General features: G+C 41.3%; 1 protein-coding gene across 3 annotated transcripts in view; it reads left to right on the forward strand.

The window, feature by feature from the left end:
* The first annotated feature begins 1,795 nt into the window (after positions 1-1,795).
* The window catches only part of FOXJ3 (forkhead box J3), a 153,943-nt gene continuing 133,190 nt past the window's right edge, over positions 1,796-22,548 (forward strand). For 2 of the 3 annotated variants that reach the window (XM_047724681.1, XM_047724683.1), the window contains exon 1: positions 1,796-1,929. The gene's annotated coding sequence lies outside the window, so the exon portion shown is untranslated. The remainder of the gene's footprint in view (positions 1,930-22,548) is intronic. The other variant, XM_047724682.1, reaches the window with a different exon arrangement.

Raw genomic sequence — 22,548 nt, forward strand, 5'->3', positions numbered from 1 at the left:
GTGATTGGCAAATATTTGTTGGACAAATGCGTGAATTAATCTTCTCATTTTCAGAATCTTGCTTTTTCTAAGATTTTTATTTATTTGAGAGACAGAGAGCATGCATGTGTCCAAGAGTAGGGGAGAAGCAGAGGGAAAAAGAGAAGCAGACTCTGCTGAGCAGGGAGCCTGATGTAGAACTTGATCCCAGAACCCGCGGTCATGACCTGAGCCGGAGGCAGAGGCTTTAACCCACTGAGCCACCCAGGGGCCCCTCGAATCTTGCTAGAGTCTTTTTTTTTTTTTTTAAGGTTTTATTTATTTATTTGACAGGCAGAGATCACAAGTAGGCAGAGAGCAGGCAGAGAGAGAAGGGGTGCGGAGAAGGCTTCCTGCTGAGCAGAGAGCCCAATGTGGGGCATGATCCCAGGACCCTGGGATCATGACCTGAGCTGAAGGTAGAGGCTTTAACCAAACACTGAGCCACCTAGGTGCCCCTCTTGCTAGAGTCTTAAACAGAAAAGGAATAAATGCTTAGCAAATGGCAGGTGTTCAATCTGGGTACTGGGAACTGGGTACTCAGCTCTTTAACTACCTGACATCTTTATCTGATCTCTACCAGACTATGTCAAAAAAGGTTCCCAGGGCCAACTGATTCAGGCCTCTTCTTTTCTCTTCATCCAATCAACCTAGTATTCATCTAACAAATATCTGAGTATCCAAATATTGAACACCTATTGTGAGTTCAAAAGTATGGCTGGTTCTTGCTTATATATATGCGACTAACCCAATGAAGCAATAGCAAATTAGAGGTCTGAATGTAATTAAGTATGAAATTACAGGGCAGATTAGCAGTGCTAATAGTTTAGAGAAAGAATCAGTGAAGATTGACGTAGAAGGAAATTCCAAAGTTCACAGGTCTTCCCAACTACTCTTCAAAAGGTTCCACCTGTTGATAGGAAGGACCATAACCTGAACAACTATTTTAAATATTTTATTTATTTATTTGATAGAGATCACAAGAAGGCAGAGAAGCAGGGAGAGAGAGAGGAAGGGAATCAGGTTCCCTGCTGAGCAGAGAGCCCAACACGGGGCTTGATCCCATGACCTGAGTCGAAGGCAGAAGCTTTAATCCATTGAGCCACCCAGGTGCCCCCTGGGCAACTATTTTAGAATCAGAAGGGCCTTTAGAGTCCCAGCTACTCTGTTTTAAGAAGGAAACTGAGGATAGTACAGGGTCAAGCCTCGGGAGATGGGCCTAGAACCCGGGACTTGTAAAGTTCTAAAAGGAAGGTCCTGAAGAGCCAAGGTGCCCTTATTTGGGGCCTGTAGAACCCGCTCTGTGCAAAGTTGGAAAAGGAGTCTGGTTTCCCCGGAAAGGCTGGGGTGCCTGCCGCTACCAAGGGGGCGGGGAGGTGGGGAAAGGTCACGAAGCGCCATTCCTCCCGAGCATGGGGCCTGAGGAATCCGTGGGCAGGGTCCAAGGCCAAAGGTCCCTGCTGTCAACTACGGGGTTGTCCCCTCCGTTCCCACTTCCTAGCCGCCACTCGGAGGCGCAGGGACCCCAAATCGCTCGGAACTCCAAAATACTGGCTGCGCTGAGGGAGCTACCCCGGCGTCCCAGGGCACTACTTGTCCCAGCGGAGGGATCCCGCGCGCGTTGCCGCGGCCTTGTCCGCGAAGGGGAGGGGACGCCGCCGATGCCGTGCCGGTGGCGCAGCGACGTCGCGGGAGGCGGGGGCGACGGCGGGGGCGGGAGGGGAGCGGGTCGTGAAGTAGTTCCGGGTGCGCGGCCCCGGATGTTGGCTGCTCCCGCTGCCGCCGCCGCTTTCGGCGCTGCTCGGGGCCTCGGCCGCTCGCACCAGGCGCCGTTGGGACCTTTCCCGGGAGGCGGAGACGCACGCAGCGGCCGGGGGCTCGGCCGGGCCGTCCCGGCCTGCGCAGCCTGAGGTGAGTGCCCGCCGCCGGGGCGGCGGGGCCGAGGCGGCGGGCGAGGAGGCGGGGCTGGGGCATCTCCCGGGACGGAGGCAGGGGCTGCCCTCCGCGAGACGCCCTCTCCTTTCTCCGCCGCGGCCGCGGTGCGGGGTGGGCGGCGGGCGGGGCAGGGGGCCCGGGTCCCGGCTGGGGCCTGGCGGGTGGCGAGGGCTGGGTCCCTCCCTCCCCCGCGGCGTTTCTCCTCAGCTGCTGCTGCCCCTCAGCAGGGAAGTGGCGGCTCCGCGCCTCCCGCCCCTCCCCCAGGCGGGGCCCCGGGGGAGTCAGACGGGGTTCCCGGGGGCGCCGAGTCGGAGGACAGCGGCGGTCTCCTCCTTTTCGTGACCTGCCCCTTGGCCTGCCTGGGCTGGCCCTCTCCTCGGCACGATGCAGCTTCTTCCCTTCAAGCTTGGGGTGTTTTTCGGCCGGCGAGGCGGGCAGTACCTCCGGCCTCGGGGGAGCCCTTCGGGATGGGGCCCGTGCGAGGGGCCTCCGTTCCCACCCACCCTGACGCCGTGTCCTCTGCCGGCATTGGGGCAGAGGCAGCCGTTCCATGCGGACGTGTTGCTGTCCTGTGTGTGTTGCATCCTGCCCACGTGGTAGGGTGTCTCCCCCCTCCCCCCTCCATTTTTTGCAGCTGGTGAGGAGGGAGGTTTACGCGGTGGTTTTTCCTCTGTGATTTCCTCCCGTGGCGTGGAAGGTGTTAGGGGCAGTTTGCTTTGCTGAGGCCGACTGTTGGTTAGCTGGGGAGAAGCAGGAGTTGTACTCTCTGAAATTGAGACCAGCAGGGGACCTGGCAGGGCTTAGTGTCATAGACGTCGTTCCTCCTCTGCTTTTAGCTGTTCTCGTTCTTTTCTCTGTTGTTTGATCCAAAAGAGTGTGCTCTAGCTGCCGATGCACTGAGGTGTATAGTTATCACTTCTCCGTTCTACTTTTCGTGTGTTTGGTTGGCAGAGGTTTTTCTTTTCTGGGTTGTGCGGTTCACGTCTCTGTTGCTTCTAGTGGGCTTTCTGAATGAGCTGAGTTGGGCCGGCCCGGGAGTTAGCGTCTGGTGGGCATCTTTTTTTGTCTTTTCCTGACCTGTATTTTTTTTCCCTTCTATTTTGCTTCCCAGTGAAATGAGTGCATGTTATGGAAGTATTGCATGCATGGCTCTTTACTTGGAACGCGGTACTGGAGAGTTTCACTGAGTCACTTATTTTGTGGGAGCTCTTTTATTTCACTTTTCCTCTTTTTCTGTTGAGTATCTTTGCGCTACTCTGTTTTTTGAAGCTGGTTTTGAAACGTGTTTGGGGTAGTTTCTTTCCTTTATGTCCGTTCCAGGTTAAGGTTTCCAGCTTCCTGTGTTTCGCTCTTGTGTGACCAGATTGCTTGCTCCCTTAACAGGGAGCAGGCTGCAGTAGCTGCGAGAGAAGTCTTATACCTCCTAGACCATAACAAATATTTATAGAAAAGCAGTAACTCCCCTTCATTTTTCTGTTTGGGTGGCATATATGGATGTGATTAAATTTTTTAAGTTTTTTTTTTTTTTTAATTGTAAACCTGAGAATTTTTGTTTTCCCTTTGTGTCTCTTGGAGTTGAGGTGAATCTTGTTATTGGTTTTTGTGATACTGGGAACTTTTCATACTTTTATGAGGTACTTGTTGGATGGGGTCAGGACATGTTTATTTTGGTTCTTTTTGGTTCATTAGTTTGGGTGAAATAAAATCTTACTATTTTGAAGTCACTTTTTAGATTCCAAGTTGGCTAGCATGCTCACTTTTTCTTGATTTGTCTTTTGCATTGTATGTTCTCTTTGAGTGTATATATATATTCCTTTTGTGTGGTACAGTTGTTCATATATTCTCCCATGCAAAGTAAAGATATTGAAGTACAGATTCTATCTGTTTTCATCATGCTGAGTATGGGTGGGGCAGTGGAAAATAGAGACTGTTTTTCTGATGTATTCTGAAACATATTTTTTCAGTAAGTCAGTCAGCATTTGTATACTTTTGCAAAATACTGCGCTGTGTGTGAAGTAGTCTGTATGAAGAGACACAAGGAATAAAATATGTGGTGTCTACAAATGCTTCAACTTCTTCTGGGAAACAACACATAACATACATATTCATAAATTACCAAGCAACATCAGACTCCTGGTTGGGATGACAGTGCAGCCAACCTAAAAGGTGTAAGTGAGATTTGCAAAAGGTAGGCATTTTCAGAGGAGCCGAGATGTATTCCAGGAGAGTGAGGGAGTATTTACAGAGGTAAAGAAGTGACAGTGTATAAAAAGATATAGCAAGGGATACCTTGGCTCAGGTGGTGAAGTGTCTGCCTTCAGCTCAGGTCATGGTCCCAGGGTCCTGGGATTTAGTCCTGCATGGAGCTCCTTACTTAGCAGGGAGCCTGCTTCTCCCTCTGCCTGCTGTTCCCCCTGCTTGTACTCTCTTTCTCTCTGACAAGTAAATTAAATCCTTAAAAAAAAAAAAAGATACAGGAAGTAGGTTGACCTGCACAGAAAATCTATATTGGTGAATAGTAATAAATGAATTCAGGATTGGTGAGTAGGTGTTGGTGGAGGACCTATCAAGGATGTAGGGTTTAGTTTGATGGGGTACCGTATTGGGTTCTAAAGACTGGGAGTAAGAGAATGCATATAGTCCCTGACAAAGGTTTTTGTATTATCTGAGTGTTCTGGAGTGAGGAGACTGACTAGAATAGTCCTGGAGAATTTTATGAGTAAGATGAGAGTCTGGCATAAGGTAATGACTGTGGGAATAAAATAATAGCTAATCTTTATTGAATGTCTCCTGCATGCCAGGCATTGTTGTAAGCTCTTTACATGTATTTATCTCAAAATTTCTGCAAAGTTCTTACTATTCCCATGAAGAAACTGAGTTACAGAGAGGTTAAGTAACTTGCCTCAAATCCCTCAGAGAGTAAGCTGCAGAGTGAGGATTTGAACCCAGGCAGTCTCATCTTTGAGCTTTTTGCATTAATCTTTAAATTGAACTGTCCTGAGGAAGAATCATCTGATATGTAAGAAGATGTATGTGTGAGTAAAGATTAATTTGAGCTTAGTGATGATTGTGGACAAAGGGAAGAAAACAAAAAAGCATTAAAAGATAAAAGCCTAGAGTCCTGGGAGGATGACTGATTAGAGGAAATTAGGAAAGTATCACTGTGAAGGGAAATGAGCTAAGATTGGTTATGGGCAACATTAGATAGGGTTCAATCAGTTTTTCAATAATAGGCTAGTTTTCTGCCAGTCCTGATGGCTTTTCTCCTTGCTGGCTTGACTGGAAATGAAGACTAGTGTAAGCAAAACAATTGGAAAAACAGATCTATTCAGAAGAAAAAAATGTACCCCACATTGCAAAGCCACATAGAAATAGCATCAGAATTATTTTGGTTGAGCCACACTGCTGCTTGCCAGCCTCAGTGAAGACAATGAAAAATTGCCTAGAGTACGATTGACGTATCAGTACATTGTTATAGGATTAATAGAGATAAAAATGTAGGTTTTTCACTGATCAGGGCTGTGTAGATGGTAGTAAAAAACAGGTGAGTAGATGACTGATAGGAAGTTAGTAGTATGATGGTGAAAGAGCTTTGAGGTTTGGAATTTGGTGTGACATTATAGAATAACAGGTAAACATTCTGAGAAGAACCAGGAAGTATATCAGTGCTATAGAAGCCAAGGATAGGAGAGGTACTGGGGTTGATAGTATCAGAGATAGTCTGGGAGTTCAGAAATAATCATCATGATGGAAAGACTATTTAGGATTGGGAAGTAATTTTTAACCTTAGAATTTTAAAAGGAAGGATAAGAATAGATATCACATTTGTTTTCCACAGAAAGATCTGTAGAGACATTATGGTCTGGGGTGGTTAAACTTTTTTTTTTTTTTAATGATTTATTTATTTATTTTAGGGGTTATGAAGAGGGAAAGTCTCAAGCAGACTCTGCTAGGCGGGGAGACTGATGCAGGGCTCCATCTCCCAACCTGAGATCATGACCTGAGCCGAAACCAAGAATCAGACTCTTAAGCGAATGCACCACCCAGGTACCCCTGGTGTGGTAATTTTAAGTATCTTCTCCTAATTCTTCCACCAGTCTTTTTTGTCTACGTGTCAGAACTATTCAAATATCAGGAAACTCACTTTTTTTCTGTAAGAAAGAAACAAGTGTATTCTAAAGCCAGTAATTTTATACTTTAATGGTTCTCACAATCTTTTTCTCTTACTCGTTTTTCAAAGTTTTTTTTGAGGTATAATTTACATACTGTATAGTTCGTTCATTTAAAGTATATGGTTCAACAGTTTTTAGTAAATTAAGTTGTACATCCATCACCACAATCATCTTTAGTCATTTCATCATCCCCCCAAAAATATACCCTGTTCTGGATATTTCATATAAATGGAATCATACACCATATGGTCTTTTGTGTCTTAGCATAGTGTTTCAAGGGTTATCCATCTTGAGGTTTGTATCAGTATCTCATCCTTTTTTATTGCTGAAGAATATTCCATTGTATGGCTATACTACCTTTTATTTATCCATTCATTAGTTGGATATTTGGGTTTCTTATTCTTGTAAAAAGCCTTTCCCTTACTTCATCTTAGTCCTCATCCTGTGAGTTTCACTTCTCCTATGGCTTTTCTTTTAGATTGTAACCTCTGGTATGCATTCCGCTAGGCATTGGGAATTAAAAATGAGTAAGACATGGCCCTTGAACATTCATGTAGTATTTATGGTTTACATAAATTTTCTCATACATCATCTCATTTTGTATCATAACAGTCCTGTGATGTGGGGCAAAGCATTTTTTAAAATGAGCAATTTGAAGTTTAGATTAGGTGACTTGCCCGAGATTGTACAGCTAAATCAGTAATGGAGCTATTTGATCTCCTTAGTCCATGTTCATTGCTATTTCTACTACTCCCTGCTAGTGTTCTAAGTTAAAGGATTCCTTTGTGAATTTCTGGGTAATTGGAGGGGTGGGAAATCTCCTTACTTAGTGAATCAGTAATTTTTAATGTCTAATCTTCGGGACTTAAAATGAAGTGTGTGTGTGTGTGTGTGTGTGTGTGTATTTTTAACCAGATTCTGTTGCTTGTGCTGTGATTTAGATAAGTGATTTCATATTCCTGCCTTTTCTTCAGAACATCAATGGGTATTTATGTGGTGATGATAGTGGCATTTTCTGAAGCCTTAATATGGGTCCAAAAGTATTCTGAGTACTTAACATTTATTATTCATATACTCCTCATAACAACTCTAAGAGGTAGATTTTATTATTATCAATTTTACAGACACAGAGAGGAAACAGGCACAGGGAGATTAAGTAGCTTGTCTGAGGTTCTATAGCTAGGGATGGAAAGAGGCAGGATTTGAATGCCTGTAGTCTATTTTCAGAACTCAGTGGCTGTTAATCACTACATTGTACTGCTTACTGGGCTATGAGTTAATAGAGGGTAATATTTCAAGTAAGGGCATGACAAGGATATGAAGTTTGGATTTTGAGTGTGTTGGGAAGCAAATAGCAAAATTAAAGTTGACATTGTGTCCACATATTTTAAAACTGAACCAGGTACTGCAGTGTACAGAGATAGATGTTTGTTTTCAGGTAAACTTTTTGTTTGTCCTTCCTCATAACCTTTCAACTCAGAAATTGCATTGTTTTCAGTGCTTTTCACTGTTGGCTTTGTTATGCACTTAGCTTTCCACATTGCCACTGTTCAGGAACCTTGGCTTGAGATAGCCAAAGCTCACTTTTACCTCTCCTCAGCCTTCTTATAACTGAATTTTTGTTTTCCATTATCGACAGTTAGTGTTTCAGTCCTAGGTAGAGATACTCTATCCTCCTTCACTTGAAAACTCAGAAAACACCACAGTGGCATTTTATAACTCAAAAAATTTGATCATCTTAATTGGCATAATTGGATTTTAGTGCACAGATAACAAGAACCAAAGCACAGTGTTTTGGTTAAAGAGATTGACTTATACTGAAATTGGAAAAGGCATCTGCTATACAGGATTTCGGATTTAATAGAATTTGTTATAACCAGATCAGCAAAGCATTATTACTGTGGACCATCTGTTGGGATATGGAAATAGCTTTGTTATATGGAACCAGATGTTGTATTTATATTTATAACAATGGTATTCTATTTATTTTAAGTAGCCTTTTATAGTTAGGTACCTTCAGCTTCTATTCTGCATAACATATCAACTGATAACTTGAGAATGTGATGTCTTTCAAAATGGTTACTACTTTCTTATAGAATTGAGACAAAGCTTTCTTATAGAATTGAGACAAAGCAACTGAAAAGGAAAGAAGTGGGACTTATATATGGTGTCAAACTTTTGTACTGTAACAAGATAAAATATAGGATAAATAAGAATATGACTTAATTAGGACCATATTCAATAAGAACTCTTACTTTGAAACATTTAATAAGGGGCACCTGGGTGGCTCAGCCGGTTAAAGCCTCTGCCTTCAGCTCAGGTCCTGGGATGGAGCCCCGCATCGGGCTCTCTGCTCAGCAGGGAGCCTGCTTTCTCCTCTCTCTCTCTGCCTGCCTCTCTGCCTACTTGTGATCTCTGTCTGTCAAATAAATAAAAAATAAAATCTTAAAAAAAAAAAAAGAAAAAAAAAAAAGAAACATTTAATAAGCATAGATTCTGATAGTTACTAAGCCACTCTGGTTGCTTTAAGATTTTAGCATAAATCTGAAGTGATTTTGTTGGGGTATAATCAGACCTACATTGGCACTGCCCTGTCAGACTTATTTCCCATCATCAATGGGTGAAGTAGTCTGTAATGGACTCATGCTTATGGAATGCAATAAGAGGAACTGTTGTCAGAACATAATCTTAGAGGTCTCTCTTCTGAATTGAATGCTAATAGTTTAGGGGTGGGGAAAATCCTTGCGTGGGAGTTTTCAGAGAGAGTCTCTATAACTTTGCATGTTGGCTCTCTTAGTTCATTTGGGCTGCTATAACAAAATACCACAGATGGGTAGCTTATAAGTAACAAAAATTTATTGCTCACAATTGTGGAGGCTGGAAAGTCTAGGAACAAGGCACCAGCATTGTTGCCTTTTGGTGAAGGTCTTACAGCTGTTACCTTAACATGTGGAAGGTACAAGGGATCCTTCTGGAGCCTCTTTTATGGGACACTAATCCCATTCGTGAAGGCTCTAAGCCTCATGATCTAAGCACCTCCCAAAGACCTACTTCCTAATACCATCATTTTTGGGGCTTAGGATTTCAACATGTGGGTTTTAGGGGGGCCAGAAACATTCAAACTGTAGCATAGCATTGGCTGTTTTTTCATTCACATGTAGAGAGGATCATGAAGAGTTGGGTCACACATGGGAGAGGGTCACAGAACAGTTGGTCCATTTTTTCAGGATGATCCTATATTTGAAGGAGACTACCCAGTAAACTTTTAGCTAAACTCTTCTGGATTACAGAGCTAAAAGCTGTAACGGAATTTACCTACTGGACAGCGTCCTGCCAGTGGTATAGTGATATCAAGGAAATAAGATTGATCTGAATCATACAGTGCTGATGTTACCTTACTAGAGATCTCAGAAGTTGGGCTTGGAATTTTTTTTTTTTTTATATTTTTTTGTTTGACACAAAGACAGCAAGAGAGAGAATACAAGCAGGGGGAGTAAGAGAGGGAAAAGCAGGCCTCCTGCTGAGCAGGGGGGCTTGATTCCAGGACCCTGAGGTCATGACCTGAGCTCAAGGCAGACGCCTAATGACTGAGTCACCCAGGCACCCCAGGTTTGGAATTTTTCTTAAAGTAGAGATCTGTCCTTATTGAATGTTGACACAGATTTGTGAGGCAAAAGGATGGGGGGGGGCAGACTTAAGAACTCACTAATAATTTCATACTGCTTACAGAGAGATTGGACTGAGGGGAGGGCAATATGGTAAAAATAAGTTACTGTTAAGATCCTAGATTTTGGTTGGTGGATACATGCATGGGTGCTTATTAAATTTGTTAAAAAATGACTAAAATTTCTGTGGCTTGGCTGTAGAACTTTGGGAAATAGACACAACAGTCAAATATGCTGTAGTCAGGAGCAGGTTAACTGTCATTGTAGGAGATGAATAATATATAGCATCAGTTTCTGCTAGTGTGGTTGGGTCTGCGAATCTATAACATGCTCTCCCTGTCTACCCTGTGTAAGGAGGTCTTGATGGTATTGTCCTGCTATGCGTATACATAGTAATCACCATTGGAAAAGGCATTTTGTTTATGTGGAGAGGTAGTGTTTTATATTGTTTATTATAGGGGACGTGTGTTTTGAGAAAATAACCATCTTATATTTGAGTAATACTTTTTTTTCTTTTTTTTAAAGATTTTATTTATTTATTTGACAGAGAGAAATCACAAGTAGGCAGAGAGGCAGGCAGAGAGAGAGGAGGAAGCAGGCTCCCTGCTGAGCAGAAAGCCCGATGTGGGGCTCGAACCCAGGACCTGGGATCATGACCTGAGCCGAAGGCAGCGGCTTAACCCACTGAGCCACCCAGGCGCCCCTGAGTAATACTTTTTGAAAAGCATTTTCTCTGATCTGTTTGGTGTTGGAACCTCCCAACAGCCCAGTAATAGACATGGGGCAAGTAGTATGCCTACTGACAAATGGAGAAAATGAGATACAAGCTAAGATTTAGTATTACTCAAGTTGTTCAGTAGCGCAGAAACAGGAACCAAGATCGTGCATTCTGTTTCTGGTCTTGTACTCTTTATAAAAAACTGATTAAGGTTTTATGAAGAATATACTTTGGATTTTTGAGGTAGAAATTAAAGGCTATGGACCTCAAAGGATCTTGGCTGCTTGGAACAGAACTTGTGATAATATCAGACTAAGGGACATAAAACTATCGAGAACAACTTCTTGCCTTGTTAAATTTGGGTTCATTTCCAGTCATTGGATCTATTTTTACTTGAGTCTGCTTTCTTTGCCTTTGTAGAATTTTGGAGGCATGGAGGAGACAGACTCAGAAGGGATACTTTTAAGAATTAGAAAATTACAGATTTGGTCTGATGTTTTGGAAGTACACATCTATAACATGTAGACTCTTAAGAAATTGTACCTGGAACACGAATCTACTGAGGGAGTTCAGGTTACTGTCATAGTGTGAGTCTATTGTTTCTTGCCCAGTGGGTAGGAAGAATGATAGTATATAAAGAAGTTAGAACTGCATAGAAAAAAAGACTGTGAAAGAAAGCATCATAGTGGGTAGTCTTTATTTTCTCCTTTGAACCCATTTTATGTTTTCTGAGTTCTCTACAGTGAGCTTATACCATTTTTATAATCAGGAAAATTAAACATGTATGAAAATTTAGAATGAGAATTTAGAAAAATGTGAATCAGGGGCGCCCGGGTGGCTCAGTTGGTTAAACAGCTGCCTTCAGCTCGGGTCATGATTCCAGGGTCCTGGGATCGAGCCCCGCATCGGGCTCCCTGCTCAGCAGAGAGCCTGCTTCTCCCTCTCCCCCTCCCCTGCCGCTCTGCTTACTTGTGCTCTCTCTCTAGCTCTCTGTCAAATAAACAAATAAAATAAAAAAAAAAAAAAAAAGAAAAATGTGAATCATAACACTTTGGAAGAACAGTTTAAACACTTGGTGTTGGGACGCCTGGGTGGCTCAGTTGCTTAAGCGTGGGCCTTGGGCACAGGTCATGATCTCAGGGTTCTGGGATTGAGTCCTCTGTCTTCCTTGCTCAGCATGGAGCCTGCTTCTCCCTCTCTCTGCTGCTCTCCCTGCTTGTGCTCACTCACTCGCTCACTCTCTGACAAATAAGTAAATAAAATCTTTAAAAAAAAAAAATCCTTGGTGCTATCAAAGTATTTTGCTTTCTAGGCAGTTACACTAATAAATCAGTTTGATAAATGTTTCATTATAATCTATTGGACAAATTGTGCATGTAATAAGTGTTTTGGATTTTTCTTTGCATTAGAATTTGGTCATTTAGCTCTCCTGATTAAGGAATTAATTTTAGTTCACTAGAAGCTCCCAAGACCTTAGATTTACTTAAGTAATTATTTATCAATAAGTGACCTAAAAATAGCACACCAGTTTATAAAGAAAACTAGACTTAAGATCTACTTTTATGCTGCCATATCATTGGCAGGTATCAAACAATAAAAACCATTTGTGGTTGTTTTTTTTTTTAAGACTTTATTTATTTATTTGACAGAGATCACAAGTAGGCAGAGAGGCAGGCAGAGAGAGAGGGGGAAACAGGTTTCCTGCTGAACAGAGAGCCTGATGAGGGGCTCGATACCAGGACCTGGGATCATGACCCGAGCTGAAGGCAGAGGCTTTAACCCACTGAGCCACCCAGCCGCCCCTGTTTGTGGTTTTTTAAGGTAGTTTTCATCCAGGGACATTGGACTCATTAATTTCTCTCACTTGTTTGCTCATTTATTCACCATTTGCTGTGTCCTGGGCACTGTACTAAAAGCCGGGGACACAAGTAAAAGACAGGGTCCTTGCCAGCGAGGACTACAGCTTTTAGTTTGGGAGAGACACTGTAGAGGTAATCTGTGGCATATGGAGGTATCCTGGAATTTCTTCTGTTTTCTGGTTAACTAAAAAGGCGGTGTGGCTAGCTTTGTTTTGTGAAGAGCTTAATGTATTTAGTGGTGTCAGCTGGCTTTAAGAGAAGCTAATGGCTTCATAGTTAATTCTCTGCCTGCGAAATATTCAAAATCATTTATCTAAAGAATGTCTTTATCTAAGGAACATTTCTTACTGAGGTAAATGACCTAGGCATTCAGATTTTCTTTGGGAGCAACCTTATATTTACTCTTTCAGGATAGAGACAGCATCTTCTTTTTATTTATCCTCTATAAATACTATAAAAGACATTAACGGGCATATTACATATTCACTGTAGTTGTAAATGAAAGGATATTTCATGTTTAATTTTAAGAACTTTTTTGGAAAGATTTTTGGAGAGCTTGAGCATGTGCTCAGAAGGGTAGAAGGGAAGGAAGAAAGATTCTGAAGCAGACTCCACACTGAGTGGGGAGCCGACTTCGGGCTCGGTCCAATGACCACTGTGAGATCATGGCCCGAACCAAAACCAAGAGTTGGACGCTTAACTGAGCCACCCAGGTTCCCCTAGAATTTTACTATTGTTACAAATACATTGTTTTGAAAGTTTCCTTTTGTCTGATATGGTGAGAAGCACAGTAGTTCCTAAATTTTAAGAGTTAATCATTCAGGCCAGTGAGATTTCCCACTAAAGCACTTGATACGTACTTGGCTACTCTTAGAACGCCTGTAGTCACAGATACCTATAAGATAGACTGTCATTAGCTCTAATTGAGGTAAAATTTCCTTTAACTTCATCTCTTTCTTCATCCTCTGTGGAACATAGAGACCTAGTTTGTGTTCTTTATCAAGATAATCCTTCAAATATTTCAGTGATTATTCATTCAGCAAATACTTCTAGAACACCTGTGTGTGTAAGACACTGTCCTGGGCATCATGAGAGATGTGAAGGTAATTAAGAGGAGTAGTCTGTTCACAGAGAGCTGATACAGAGAAAGCCACCAGCTTGTTGAAAAGCAAGTTTTGCTTATGATCAGGAAAGCTTTGTGGAGATAATGTTTGAATTAAGATTAGTGGTGGACCTTCTAGGCCGGCAGCATAATAAACCCAGAGATATGGAGCACAGTGCAAGTTAGAGGGGTAGCAAGAAACAGAGGATACTCTGTTTCACAATATTAAATATTAAATATTTAATTATTTAATTTAACTGTTTCACAATATTAAAATATTCATTATATTCCCCAGCACGTGGAGGAATGTTTGGCCAATAATTGGGGCTTGGTGAATTTTTGTTGAATGAATGAATAAATGGTTCCTTTTGGGAAATACTGAATATCCTTAAGAATGGTAAAGCACTTGAGGATATTGAACCCTTTGATAAGTCTGTTAGCGCGAACAGTGTTTATCTCAGATTTATCTGACAATGGAATGCCTGTTAATGACTCTTGAAATCCTCTGGAAAGTACTACACCAGGGGTCTGTATGGTTGAGGTGACAAGGAAGGCTGGGAAGTGTTCTTCTCCACACTAAACACACCTACTTTTTTCAGACATTCCGCACTTGACATTTGGCTTCTAAAGTCGTCACTAGTCTGATATCTCTCCCTGCAAGCATTCTAGCTTCTAAGTGTTTTTAAAATGTGATGCTTGAAACAGAGCACAATACTCCAGTTGTGAACTAACTAGTAAAGAGTGCATGGGGCTGTTACCCTCCTTGATCTGGGTACTGTGCTTCTAGTGAAGTTTAAGATTGTATTTTGTTTCTTTTTAGCAGCTGAGTCACTCTCTTGGCTCATATTCAGTTCTCATATTAATTTACAAGAAGTTCTTTGAATAGATTCAGAGAGATTTCTTATTAGTAGAGCTAACAAATGAATGCTGGTTTTCTTCTGATTGAGTCTAGGCTGTTTTCTTCAGAAGTACTAGTCATTCTTAAGCTTCCTGAAATCTGAGAAAGAAAAGAAAAAGAATTAATTGTACGGTGCTGGACTTGACCAAGTAACAGGAAAGTCCGCAAGTGCACTGCTGAGTATTTGTAAAAGCAGATAAAATATAATGAATCCCCATATACCCATCACAGATTTGACCATTATTAAGCTGTTTGCCACATATGCCTCAACCCTCTTTAAGTATTTAATTTTTAAAATTTAAAAAAAAATTTTTAAAAATTTTTTACTTATTTGAGAGAGAGGGAGAGAGAGAAGAGAATGAGCCAGGGAGGAGGAGAAGAGGCTGAGGGACAGGCAGACTCCCTGCTGAGCAGGGAGCCTGATGCAGCACTTGATCCCAGGACCCTGGGATCATGACCTGAGTAGAAGGCAGATGCTTAATGTACTGAGCCCCACCCCCTCCCGAAAGGTTAATTTGACATACCTGGCCCACTAAGAGCCAGTAGTCCAGTGTTAAGAGACAGACGCATACAAAATAATTCAAAGCAGATTTTTTTGCCTTCCTGTGTCATGCCTTGATTGTTCCCCCATTGTGGGGGGGCCCCCCTGAAAATGCTGCTAGGGGAATCTTAACCCATTATTGTAGTCCTGTATTGATGAGACCCCCAGTTGATTCCCTCTTGAATCAACCTAAATTATACTGTTTTTGCTTGGTACTCAGTCTTCCCACTGCCTCCCACCTTTACCTAATGTGGAACTCAAGGCACAACCTTTTTTTTTTTTTTTAAAGATTTATTTATTTATTTGACAGAGAGAGAGAGAGAGAGAGAGAGAAGGAGAGAAAACAGCAGAGGGAGAGGGAAAAGGAGAAGCAGGCTTCTTGCTGAGAAGGGGGCTTGTTGTGGGACTCGATTCCAGGACCCTGAGACTGTGACCTGAGCAGATGGCAGACACTTAACAACTGAGCCACCCAGGCACCCCCTTCTTTTTTTTTTTTTTAAACCAAATTTATATGATTATGCAGAATATTCATTTTTCAAACAAGATTATTGACATTTTGAGAGAAGTCTTTTTCTGTGTAATACTGGGAAGGTTTTTGTTTGTTTTAAAGATTTTATTTATTTATTTGAGAGAGAGAGGGAGGGAGGGAGAGCATGAGAGGGGAGAAGGTCAGAGGGAGAAGCAGACTCCCCTCGAAGCTGGGAGCTGGACGTGTGGGACTCTGTCCAGGGACTCCAGAATCATGACCTGAGCCGAAGGCAGTTGCTTAACCGACGGAGACACCCAGGCACCCTGTTTGTTTTTAAAGATTTTTTTTTTAAAATTTTTTTATCTATTAGAATGAGGGAGAGAGGGAGAGAGCGTGAGCATGGGGGAGGGCAGAGGGAGAGGGAGAAGCCGACTTGAGCCCGGGACTTATCCCCGAACCCTGGGATCATTATCTGAGCTGAAGGAGAATGCCTAACCAACTGGGCCACCCAGGTGCTCTTTTGTTTCTTTCTTTCTTTCTTTTTAAAGATTTTATTTATTTGAGAGAGAAAGAAGCTTAATAAGTACTTATGGAGAGTATTGGCACGTATGCCAGTGGGCCTATTCTTGCTGCCTTCAACCTTCTCAGAATCAGCCAAAGCTTTTGCCAGTTAAAAGTAAATAATCCAGATCTAAGTCTTTTTTTCTCTTACCTCAGAAGCCTCCTTAAAAAAAAGCCCATTTAGTGGTCTGAATCACAGATGACAGATAATGTGGTTTGCATGTGGCCACTTCCCCATCACTTTGTCCATGGCAAACTACTAATTACTGGTTGTTTTTAGACATGACCTCCTCAGTGTAGCCCTTCAGGTAGCTATTACCTATTGAGCATAGTTGGTAAATGATATGAAACCTTTCTGCTATCCTTGTCCTAAACCAGTAGTTCCTGAATTAAGTTGTGTATCAGAATCACCTGAGGTACTTTATTTAGCAGATTCTGTAGGTTTCACCCTCGACTCTTGAGTCAGGATTTTCGGGAACAGGGCAGCTCTAGCAGTGGGAGACTGTAGCCTCCCGTCCTTTGCAATACAGCATGACATTCCTCTGGTAATCAGTACATTCTGATGTGTTCAGTTTACTTTTCAGGGATATTGTAGGATCTCTTGCTTTGAATTACACCAGGCAAAGCACATGAATCAAATGACCAAGATAAAGATACAGGATCCAGAGAGGTGGCATCTTGGCTTTCTAAATATAACTGAGTTTAAATTTAAAGCCTCAAAACCCTTCAGCCCTCTGAAAGCTTATTCTGTCTGTTTAGTGAATACCTTTAAAAGTTTAAAATAGAAGAGTTCAAATTTTTGTAGTGAACAGTCTTTCGAATTTTTCGTATTTCATGTACATTCAGTAGAAGTGACATGCATAAAATATTTAATTTCACATATTTTTGACAGATTTTCCATAAAAACTAAGCTATAAATTGGGAAAAAGTTTTTTATTAGACCACATAATATGATTTTGGGACCAGAAATTGTGGTTAAGTTATTGAGCAAAGTAGGGAGACTGAAGCTTCAGGATTATCCAGTGGGTTAATGACAGACCTAGAAATAGAATCTTGTGTTACTTGCTTAGGTTATGATTTGGTTTGAGGAGGGTGGCCTGTGATCTGTTTACATAAATTGCAGGAAGTAAGGTTTGGGGTTTGGAAGAATCTATAGCTCTGTGATGTTTGGCCAAGAGGCTTCTCTCCCCTCACATTTACCACCTGATTGATTGACACCAGACCTAAACTATGAAGGGGAAAGAGGCAGTTAGTTAGTTTAGACTCTTTAGTCTTACAACAGTCTTAAAAACCTAAAGCTGATTGCTTGGCATGCGTTTTTCATCTTCTGTTATTAGAGAATAACCTGGGTTTAGTTTTGTTTTAGCAGGAGAGAGGTATAACCTAAGTAGTTGATTTGTAGATACTGGTAGAATGTTTTTCTGTAGAATTTTGTATAGAATTTTTTTTAATGACCCATAAGCATTATTAAATATGTTTAATTAATAGGTGGTGGAAGTAGTAGAACTCAACAGAAAAGAAACTTTATTGAACCACTAATGGTTCAGGGGGTTATAGATTTGAAGATACTGCTGTAGTAGTATTGCTTTTTGGTGAAGTCATTATTTTTACTCTCCCTTTCCTGTTGCAGTTTGGGGGTGGGGGTGGCTCCTGTGGCACTAGTGAGGGAAGAAGCAGAACTTAACAAGAACATTTGTGTGATGGAGTTCTAAACTTGCTCTTTTTTTTTTTTAAGCTTTATTGAGATAGAATTCATATGCTGTACATTAAGTGTGAAATTTAATGTTTTTTAATGTATTCAAAGGGTTGTGTAACCGTCACTGCATTCTAATTTTAGAACATTTTTCTCTCTCTGAAAGAAACCCCATCCATACCCAGTTAGTCCCCTTTATTTCCCCACTCCTCAGACTCTCACAAACTAATCTAATTTAACTATTATTCCATGGTCTAACTACTAATATAAATTTGTCTGTTTTGGACATTTGATATAAATGGAATTGTGTAGTTTTGTGACTGGCTTCTTTCACTTAGCATGTTTTCAGGGGTCATGTTGTAGCATATATCATCCCTTTTTTATTGCTAACTACTCCACTGTATGGATATAGTACAACTTATTTATCCATTCATCAGCTAGTGGCATTTGGATTGTTTTCACTTTTTTCTTTTTTTAAGATTTTATTTATTTATTTGACAGAGATCACAAGTAGGCAGAGAGGCAGGCAGGAGGCAGGGGTGGGAGGAGGGGGCGGTAGAGAAGCAGGCTCCCTGCTGGATCCCAGGGGCTGGATCCCAGGACCCTGAGATCATGACCTGAGCTGAAGGCAGAGGCTTAACCCACTGAGCCACCCAGGTGCTCTTCACTTTTTTTCTATTATTTAATGCTGCTGTGAACATTTGTTTATAGATTTTTGTGTGGATGAATGTTTTCATTTCTTCCGTATAGACTCTAGGAGTAGATGGCTGTGTCATGTGGTAGCTGTGTTTAACTTTTTAGTAAACTGCTGAACTTTCTGAAGTGGCTACACTGTTTTACATTTCCACTAGCAATATATAAGTTTCACTTTCTCCATACCTTTGCAACAGTTGTTATTGTCTTTTTTTTTTTTTAATTATAGTTATCCTAGTGGTATGAAGTGGTATCTCATTGTGGTTTTGATTTGCATTTCCCTGATGACTAATCTTTTCATGTGCTTATTGGACATATGTAGATCTTAGTAACTTTTATCTTTGCCCATTTTTTGCAGTCAAATGCTGTACCCATGAGCTATATCTCCAGATCTTTCCCCACTTTTAAATTGGGTTATCTTTTTATTATTGAGTTTTAAGAATTCTTCATATATTCTGGATACTTAGCTTGCTCTTCTAACTACAGATTGGTCCTAAATTATTTGCCTTGAGGTAGGGAGAAGTATTTGATGGGTGCAAAGATTTTATTTATTTATTTGACAGAGAGATCACAAGCAGGCAGAGAGGCAGGCAGAGAGAGAGGAGGAAGCAGGCTCCCTGCTGAGCAGAGAGCCCGATGCGGGGCTCGATCCCAGGACTCTGAGATCATGACCTGAGCCGAAGGCAGCGGCTTAACCCACTGAGCCACCCAGGCGCCCCGCAAAGACTGTATTTAAAAGGTTTGGTGAGGGGGCACCTGGGTGGCTCAGTGGGTTAAAAGCCTCTGCCTTCGGCTCAGGTCATGATCCCGGGTTCCTGGGATCGAGCCCCGCATCAGGCTCTCTGCTCGGCAGGAACCCTGCTTCCTCCTCTCTTTCTGCCTGCTTCTGTGCCTACTTGTGATCTCTGTCAAATAAATAAATAAAAAATCTTAAAAAAAAAAAAGAGCTCTGGTGAGTTTTCCATCAAATCTTGCTCTTATTTGAAGTATACTCTTTCGGCTCTTAAGGAACCTGGTTTACTCATATATTGAACAAACATGACAGCTAACCGTATTTCAAATTTTGAGGGTGTAACTGAATGAAACAGACTTTTATCTGTATTCCAGTGGAGGAGAACCAGACAGTAAAACAGAAGTCATATTGTTGGTGACAAGGGTTGTGAAGAAGAAATCAGAGTAATGGGGGGATACAGTGTGATGAACATTCTACCATATTCTTCACCTTCTTTGATTTCTTAATATGTTCCTCTCTGCTTGACTTTATTGCACTTCCTATTTATTTTCTTTTTCTTTCTTTCTTTCTTTCTTTTACAGAAAACTTCTATAATTTATTAAAAATTGCAAGAGCACCTACATGAAGACAGACTTTTCTCTCTGGTTCCTATGTTTCTTTCACCTGGTGTATGTTTGGGTTTTATCCCGAGAACTAGAGATCCCTCACTACCAAAGAAGGCCCAGAAGTTCTAGAGTAGTACAGGTGATCATGAAGTGTCCCGGGCAAAGGCCAGGCAACAATCATCTTGACCGCTATACAGCCTGACGCCACGTTTATAATGAAAAATACCTATAATGAAAAATGCCTTTCGTGGGGCTCTGGGGTGGCTCAGTTGGTTAAGCCCTATTTATTTTCATTTTATAGAATTTGTAGCTAAATCTCTATTTCCCTCCCCTAGCTCTTACTCCTTTGCAGTCTGTTTTTTTTTGCTTTCACTAGGACACAAAACACACCCTCTATACTGTTAATGATCTTCTAATAAAAGCCAATATTCTTTTTTCAGTGTGTGTCTATCTTAATTGACATGTTGCCTCTCTGTGCATTAAATCACTTGCAGCCATCTCCAGTACAATTTTCTTAAGTTATTTTTATTTTAAACTAGTTCCTCTTCTCTTAATTATCTACTAGAGCCCTCCAAAGTTTAAGTTTGGCCTCTCATCTTCCATTAATTCTCCCTTGGTGAATTGATCATTCTCACATGATTTTAATTGCTTTTTGAGAGCATAGGACTCTCGGATCTCACCTTTTAGCTCAGGCTGTGCCACTACCTTTAGGTGTAGCTAGTCGAGGTAAGATTGAGTAGGTGATTGCTGCTCACTCAGCAGGATTCTTTTCCCCTTACTCCTTCCTATGGTAGATTTCTTCTGTTCTGGCTGATTAAGACAGGTTATTTCTTTGACTGCTTTAATAATTACCTGTGACTAATGGTGTAACAAGTCATAGTGCTCAGTTAAGTAACATGAGTCAAAGGGGTTGTTCCTTCATGGATGCTAGTGAATTTTATACTCTCAAGTCTTTTGAAAGACAGGTCTAAGTTCAGAAGTTTAAAAAGAAAAAAAAAAAAAGGAATAATTCCTGACCTCTAGTCCTGTAGCCTTTATTTTCAACCAGTTTGTAGTTCTTTTTCTGATATTATGCTGATGCTTTCATTCAAGCTGTGGTCCCTGTAACTGAGGCATGGATCTTCTCTTTTGTGGAAAGGAGGGAATTAAGCCTTAGAGAAGTTATACCTAAGGTCATAATTGGGATTCCAGTCTAGGTCTTGACTCAAGGTTATGAATGTTGGTAAGTTCTTTGTAAACTATAAAGCATCATATTCCTTTGTTGGTTGGAGAGAGGAGAATAAGAATTAAGATAAGAATTACTTGGGAGTGGGGTGCCTGGGTGGCTCAGTGGGTTAAAGCCTCTGCCTTTGGCTCAGGTCATGATCCAGGGTCCTGGGATCAAGCCCTGCATCGGGCTCTCTGCTCAACAGAGAGCCTGCTTCCCTTCCTCTCTGCCTGCCTCTCTGCCTACTTCTGATCTCTGTCAAATAAATAAATAAAATCTTAAAAAAAAAATCTTATTTGGGAGCTTTTTCAAAATACTTTGTCCCATTTCACCTCCTGCTCCCAAATAATACATTATTATACTACTGTTAGTTTGTTAAACATCTGCTTCCTAAATGTAAATAGTTTATAAGTTTATAACTCTATTTTATTTTATTAAAAATTTTAAAAATTTTTGAGCCTCCCATGGGGCTTGAACTCACAACCCTGAGATCAAGAGTCGAATACTTAACTGACTAAGCCAGCCAGGTGCCCCTGTAACTCAGTTTAATATACCCTTGAAGACTGCTTATGTTACTAAAAGGAATTCCATATTCTTGTGTTGGTGATGGTGTATAGGACAGTTGCTTCTACTGGAGCATATTCATCAGTGAGTGACTGGTTTTTAGTACCCATATTCTGGTTGTGCCTTTTTACACAAACTTTCTTATGTGTTGGGTTTTAAAGGATTTGGAGAAATTTCTACAAGGTGCTTTTTGCACCAACTCAAACTGTATAAATTATGGATATAATTGAATGAGTTAATATAATTATTCAACTATAGTTGGCTTCAGAAGTGTGAGTTTGTAATTCAGAGGACACTGAGACTTTCCCAACTGAACTGTGAACTTTAGCCTTCTTTTGTGAGATTTCCATGTTGCTGGTCATGTATTTGTTGGGTGGGAGAAGATTGGCAGATGTTTGTTCTTTCAGTTAACCAGCGTGGGGGTCACCATTTAGGAGCAGTAGTCAAGATTAAAAATGGAGAAACCTGAAACTAAGGCACTGAGGCTAAAGCAGATTAGAAAGATACCTGGGAGCTAGAATTGCTAGTAAATGGTAAATAATTGGGGGTCCTAAGGGTTTTGATGTCTGGGGGACTCAAAATACAAGATCCTTTTTCCTTACCTAAGTTCGGAACTGAGGAATTTAACAGGAACCAACAGATGAAAAAATATTACTACTTTTAAAATTATTTTTTAATTGAGATATAGATACAGATACATACTATAAAGTTTATCATTTTAAGGCATGTAATTTGGTTTTATACTGAAGTGTTTTGTTTTTTTTTTTTTTAAAGATTTTTATTTAGGGATGCCTGGGTGGCTCAGTTGGTTGGGCCTTTGGCTCAGGTCATAATCCTGGGGTCCTGGGATCAAGTCCCATATAGGGTTCCTTGCTCGGCGGCGAGCCTGCTTCTCCCTCTGCCTGTCATTCCCCCTGCTTGTGCTCGCTCACTGATTTTCTCTAACAGATAAGTGAAAAAAATCTTTAAAGAAAAACTGTTTGTTTGTTTATTTGGGAGACAGAGTGAGCACAAGTTGGGGGAAGAGCAGAGGGAGAGGGACAAGCACACTCTGCTGAGTGTGGAGCCAAACGTAGGGCTTGATCCCACGACACGGAGATCATGACCGAGCCGAA

The sequence above is a fragment of the Lutra lutra genome, chromosome 4 (genome assembly GCF_902655055.1).
Source record: "Lutra lutra chromosome 4, mLutLut1.2, whole genome shotgun sequence".
NCBI lineage: Eukaryota > Metazoa > Chordata > Mammalia > Carnivora > Mustelidae > Lutra > Lutra lutra.